The sequence below is a fragment of the Lissotriton vulgaris genome, chromosome 6 (assembly GCF_964263255.1).
Source record: "Lissotriton vulgaris chromosome 6, aLisVul1.2, whole genome shotgun sequence".
Taxonomy (NCBI): domain Eukaryota; kingdom Metazoa; phylum Chordata; class Amphibia; order Caudata; family Salamandridae; genus Lissotriton; species Lissotriton vulgaris.
In genome coordinates, this window is record NC_141694.1 from 27,014,498 (window position 1) to 27,020,497 (window position 6,000).

The 6,000-nt window shown below is 47.0% G+C and overlaps 1 protein-coding gene across 2 annotated transcripts in view; it reads right to left on the reverse strand.

The window, feature by feature from the left end:
* The window catches only part of LOC147706738 (uncharacterized), a 101,561-nt gene extending 96,112 nt beyond the window's left edge, over positions 1 to 5,449 (reverse strand). The window contains exon 1 of one of the 2 annotated variants that reach the window (XR_015296589.1): positions 5,304 to 5,435. The gene's annotated coding sequence lies outside the window, so the exon portion shown is untranslated. Of the gene's footprint in view, positions 1 to 5,303 lie in introns of both variants that reach the window. The other variant, XM_086925878.1, reaches the window with a different exon arrangement.
* Between the last annotated feature and the right edge of the window lie 551 nt (positions 5,450 to 6,000).

The following is a 6,000-nucleotide window of genomic DNA, read 5'->3' on the forward strand; positions in this document are numbered from 1 at the left end:
GTAGGTTCCTTGGGTGTGGGGAGAAGCTGTGTGGGTTTTAAGGGTTAATACAGTGAATGCCATTGAAAATCGATGTGATATCCTGAGAGATACTTAGGCTGCCATGATTGGTTTGGTTGCGTTTAACTGCAAAATAAGAATTGTTAAAAAAAAAAGTATGGCAGCTGTTTGTTCTGCACCTCAGCTGTGGCCAGGACCAACTTTGCACCTGCACCTCAACTGTGGCCAGGAACAACTTTGCACCATAGTCCTTCGCAATCCTACAGCCTCATAACTCACCGGCAGTACTACCTGTCCCCGGCCTTTGCTGGAACTTTAAAGAGACTAATTTGCTATGCATGCTGCCGCGATCAGGAATTAATTAAAAGAAATGATCATTTGATAGTGAACTGAAATCTACAGAGGGGCTGGAGGGCGACGAACAGAGCTCAGACTCGAAATGTAACGGGTTTCAGACATAAAGAGTTTGCATGTGCTGCTTCTGCCCAGAATAAGCAGCGTCTAGACATTTTTTCAAGCTCAAAACTAAATTAATAAAAATATTTTAGAGTCTGATTTTATGCTCTTACTGGAACACTGAAGTTATTGTACGTTCTAATTATTTCAGAATTGAAGCATTTTTAATACTATTTAACAGAAAGTCATTGTTGTTACTGATTCAACTTACGCAGCTAGCAACCACTGACAAAGCCAATAGTCCACATTTATTTTATATGTAATGTAAGTTGTTGTGTTCTAAATCTAGATGCAATTACAGAAAGAGTCAGCAAAACGACCAGGCGGCACACTATGCCAAGTAAGCACAGATACTATGTAAGGACCAGAGACTTGATTATGCTTTTCTTTTTTTATTCAAAATTCAAAGCAGCAAAAATAGAACGACAACTTCCATGAATAACCGCATATGTCATCAACTACATTTGACCACAATAGCTAATCACAATGCCCCTCTGGTATAGCAGTCCACATCGTCCTCCTTTTGTCCTCTTTTTTTTTGCTGCTCACGGCAGCCTTGGGGAAGTGGCCCTTATTTAGTTTCTCACTGTTTAACATTAGATCTGTATTAAAGTTTCGTCTCAGGGAGCGCAGCTTGCATCAGTGAGCGCTTCTCTCAACACCTCCTGCCAGGCAGTTTGACCTGGGGTGCCCCTCCACGGATCAGTGCTTGCTCTGGATTGTGGTTAAGTGGCAGCATTCTTGAAGGACGTCTCCTGCGTTATCGCAGAGGCTTCCACAAGGCGTTTGAGCTGCTGATGCATTCAGTGTTTGAGTCTCAAGGCAGAACTTTGTGAGAGTCCGCGTGCACATTCAACCCCAGCGTTTTACAATTACAGGTTGTGCTTCTCGTGTGTTTTTCTCCACAGGGGTAGTTTGATTAGGAGTTTTCCTCTGATATTGACTGGTGTGTTATTAGTCAGGGGTTATCTTCGTGTACACTATAATTCATTAAGCTGACTTCATCAGTGATTTCAACGGGTGAAGCTCATGTATATGGGAGGCAGGAGGAGGTGACAGAGGAATATGAGGTGGACCCAGAATTGGCTTCCATTATTCATATGGCAGTTTCCCAGTCGGTTGAGATGGAAATGACAAAGACATTGCAGAAGTGGCAGAGCTCCACCACCAAGATCCCAAAGTGTTCTTCTGGGAATCTGCCACAGACGCACCATGCAGGTGGGGCCCCCGTTACACTGCAGGGCTTTTCACAGTCCAAAGAATCGGCAGCAGCCTTTGGTAAACTTCAAAAACTCAGAAGTGGACCTCTTACAGAGGAGGCAGGCTCAAGTGGCCTTTTCAAGCAGATGTGAGTAATACTTGAACCTTGGTCCGACCAAGACCAGAGGGTCATGGATTTCCCCTTCTCGGATGAGAACTCAAAGGATCTAAGGGATCTCGAGAATGGCACCTCACAGGGGGAACTAAGAAGGAATTAAAAGACTGAGGCAGCTAGTGCCCAATAATACCAGGCTAATGCCTCTGACCTTTTCAATCGCAATGACATATGACATCCGAGCTCCTTGGAGCGGGAGCCCTCTGAGACGGTGGCATGTTAATTGAAAAGGTGGCTGCGGCAGCCGATTGACAAAGAAGTTCACAACAAACTCGGTGTAGTATGCAGTGAGACCCTCCTTTACCGGGCAAGGTCATGCCATCCCCGAACAAGACACCATAATGGTTACCTTAATGGGCAGACTGATTAATGACCCCAAGAGGGATAGTGAAAGATCTTGGAGGTTGTGCCAAAATAAACCTAATATTGTTACAAGACCCCTAACAAAGATCATGGAGTTGGCACCAAGCACACAGGTACATCCATAGACCCGAGTTGTCCTTTCGGGATGAGGCCAGAGGCCTTTTTGTCTTTTGGACAAAGCGAACAGCACCCTGCCGGCAAAGTGTAGACGTTTCCTGCTTTACTTTGGACCCTAAATTGGGATAGTTGACTACCACTCAGGCTGGCACAGGCGCAAAGGATTACCTCTTCAGCAAAGCCTTTATGAAGGACCTAGTGATTTTTTTTGCAGTTTTATATAGCGCAAACATGACCCAAAGGTATTTGAACACATTACAAGAACACTAGTTACATAACACAAGAACACCATTTTTGGGGGGGGTTAGGGGGGGTTGGCAAGGGACGATTAATTTATCTGCTCAGAATTGCAGAATGTTGAGCTTATGCATAGATCAAACCTGATTCCTCAGTTGCAAAGTCGGTAGCTCTCGCCATTACGTCACATCCTATCATTCGTTCAGGCTTTTACATCTCTGGACAAAGTTTATGAATCTTTAACCCCTTGCCTGCGGGGCTGATTCCCCTGCTGTGCTGGGGGGTGGGGGGTGCGCACAGCGGCCCCGTGCTCGTGACGAGCTGAACACAGAGATCTTGCGTCAGATTCTGCCTATTGTGTAAAAATGACTGGATCCTGCCCCCGAGTAACAACTCGGAAAACAGAACTAATCTCACCTATGGTATCAGACTCTTGGGAGGAACCCTGCGATCCACCATAGCGACCTCTTCGGAAATGATTCTTATTACCTTGGGGAGGAGAGAGGTAGCAGTTGGAATTGGCAGAGGATTCTTGATAACCACCTCTGGTTTGATAAACACCGCTCTGCGGGTTTTGGCTATAATCTCAGCCGAAAGAACTCCCTCTGAAAAGTGGTCTGAATGATTTGCAAAGGAAACCTTGAGCTTTCTCGTGGTTACTGAATGTAGCCACAAATTTAGATAACTCTCTGAGAAAAGGCTGACCAAACAGCAGACCTGAGCCACTGAAACAGATTTAAATGGTGAAAGCTCAGTGAGCTTCTGGTCAAGATGAAGGAGGATGGACCTACGCTGCGCACTGGAAATAGCTTCATTTACATTGTCCAATTGGCATATAGCCCTCTGCCCCCAGACGACCAACTCATCAGGGTCAATGGCCATAGCGGATTCCTTGGCTCGGTTACCTAACTTTAGAATCTTAGTGAGGGGTCCGGATATGTTGAGGAGCTTATCTCGACATAAATGCCAGGCCCTATCGATACCCTTCTTCGGGTCCTAGGAGTACTTTTTGAGCTAGTTAACGAGGGTTTGATCCACTTCAGGAATGTTAGTGACTTTGCTCGGGAGATTCCGAGCGCAGGCAAGCTCTAACATTTTTGTCAAACACAAGGCCAATATGTGATTGGACATAGTCCACCACTTCCCGGAGGTGGAAACCACACAGAAGAATTTGGATGAATAATTTTAGTCGGCTCAATGGTGAGAACCTTAGCTTGAGGAGCGGGATCGACATGGCATGACTTGCGTTTACACTTGATAGAACAAGGTTAGTCTTTGTGGTCTGAACTCTGGGAGGATAAAGTACTTTAATCATCACCTGTTGTCGGAATGAAGGCTGAGAGTGTTTTCGAAGTGCTGTAGTCATGATCCATTGCCAAGGAGCTGGTCACTCGCTCAAATTTAGTGGCATGAGCTCCCATAGGGGTTTTCCTGCTGGCTTTAGCTTGAGAGGACTGATCACCTTTTATACGTGAAGGAAGGGGGAACCAGCCAACTCTGTTGTTCAGCGTACCTACAAAGGTGTCGCTTCAGGGGTTCAATGGCTCTCACAAGGTCCTTGAGCTCTGAGTGCTGCACGCCAGCATCCAGTACATCCACAAGGTCTTGCTCCAAAGACCCAGCCGGGTCATGATAATAATATAGACTTCCTCATAGTACTCAGCCAAGTTCAAAAGGTTTGCACTGCAGATCAATAAATGCCTCTAGTGGAAAGAGCAGGTCAGGAAGGGAGTCACACCTCTGAATAGGAGCAATCAAGGGGGAGTGCTGCAGACAGACCCCAAAAACAGGCCAGCAAGCCACCAGGCTAATGCTAACAAACAACGTTTAGAAGAGACAAGGAGAGCTTAGATGCGTCTCTCCAGCTTTCAAAGCCTTCGTAAACTGAAGGCAGAATTCTGGCCGTCGCGCATGCACACTGGCTGCTCGAACCTTGTCATAGAAAGAAGACACGTCTGCAGTCACGCGTCATCACTCCAAGTCTCCCACTCCACACAAAGAAACGAGGGCGAAGAACGGGTCCTGTACAAACACAGGGTGTATAGAAAAACAACGGTGACTGTCGAGAGCAACAACGGTGGAAGCTTTAACCCCTTCCATGCGGCCGCAAGTCCCCTGGTGTGCTGTAAACAACACGAACAGGGGCGGGCCGTGACGAACCCCAGCCGTCATCAGCACACGAGCACCATAGTGCATGACGGCTGGGGTTCGTCATCAGCATGGAAGGGGTTAAACAAACAGAAGAACGCTGTAAAGCAGAAACAATGGCACATTACGGCACAAAGGGATTAAATATGGCTGGGTCTTTAAGGTTATCATGTGACTGTTATGGGGTCATGGAAATGTAGTGTTCAATTTAATTGGCTGATGTTTTGAAGAGTAAAAGAAAGAAAAGCATAATCAGAGCCTCCAGTCCAAACATAGAATTGGCTATTGTGATCACGTTTTGTGGGTAACATAATGTGGTTGGTTATTCATGGGAGTTTATGTTTTGCTGCTGTGAGGTTTGTGTAAAGAAAGACTAGCATAATGAACTCATCATTCAAGCTAGGAAATATTCCTTTATTAGCATAACCGTTTAAGCCACGCCCCTAACTTTATATGCCACGCCCTGCCGAAAGACCCCTCTCCTCATTTGCATCATCCTACTTAAAGCCCTGGCAACAGCCACCAGTACCAGCCCGACCGCCCCTCTGACCCCAAAGACTAATGGAACTCCTGAAAATGAACCAATGGCACCAGCGGGCTCACTGACCTCTGGATGGTTCAAGGCCACGCCGCTACCTCTGATTCCTTTCCAGGTCACACGGGGCACAGCCGCCGCTGAAGGGAAGCGAGGCCTCGGAGCCCGCCGGCCGAGTCACAGCGAGCTCTGAGAGTGGACCGCACCGTGCGAGGCCCCGTCCCTCGGAGCATGCGCAGACCGGGCGGACTCAACCAAGGAATGCAGTGTTTGCAACTTGGAGCATGCGCAGATCTTTCGTGCCGGTTACGAGTAGGCGCAGCACGTCTGAGCATGCGCAGGTGAGATATGTCTCTTGCGTATCCCAAGCTCGGAGCATGCGCAGCTCTGTGCCACGTAAACAGGAGTCATGGTAGTTTTTCCGCAAGAGCTGCAAATAAACCAAATACATCAAGAGACCATCAAAGATACAGAAGTTGAGTTCGTTGTCTCGTCTAAACCTTAATTAAAAAATAAAACCCGAGAAGATGCACGCACGGGTCCCTCTGTGCATTTTATTTTGCTGTTTTCTTCTCTGTTTAAGTCCTCACAGAATGCCCATCTCGGGCTTCTGCTGGCTGAAGAGGCCTAACTAACGTGTGAGTTGAGTGAGAAGTGCTAGTCCAGTGTGATTTGGTAGAGGAGTCCCTTATGGGGTGTTAGGCTGGTCTGGTGTGGGTGAGATTGTATACCCGTACAGCTGGGTACGCATACATGCCAACATTTTAGG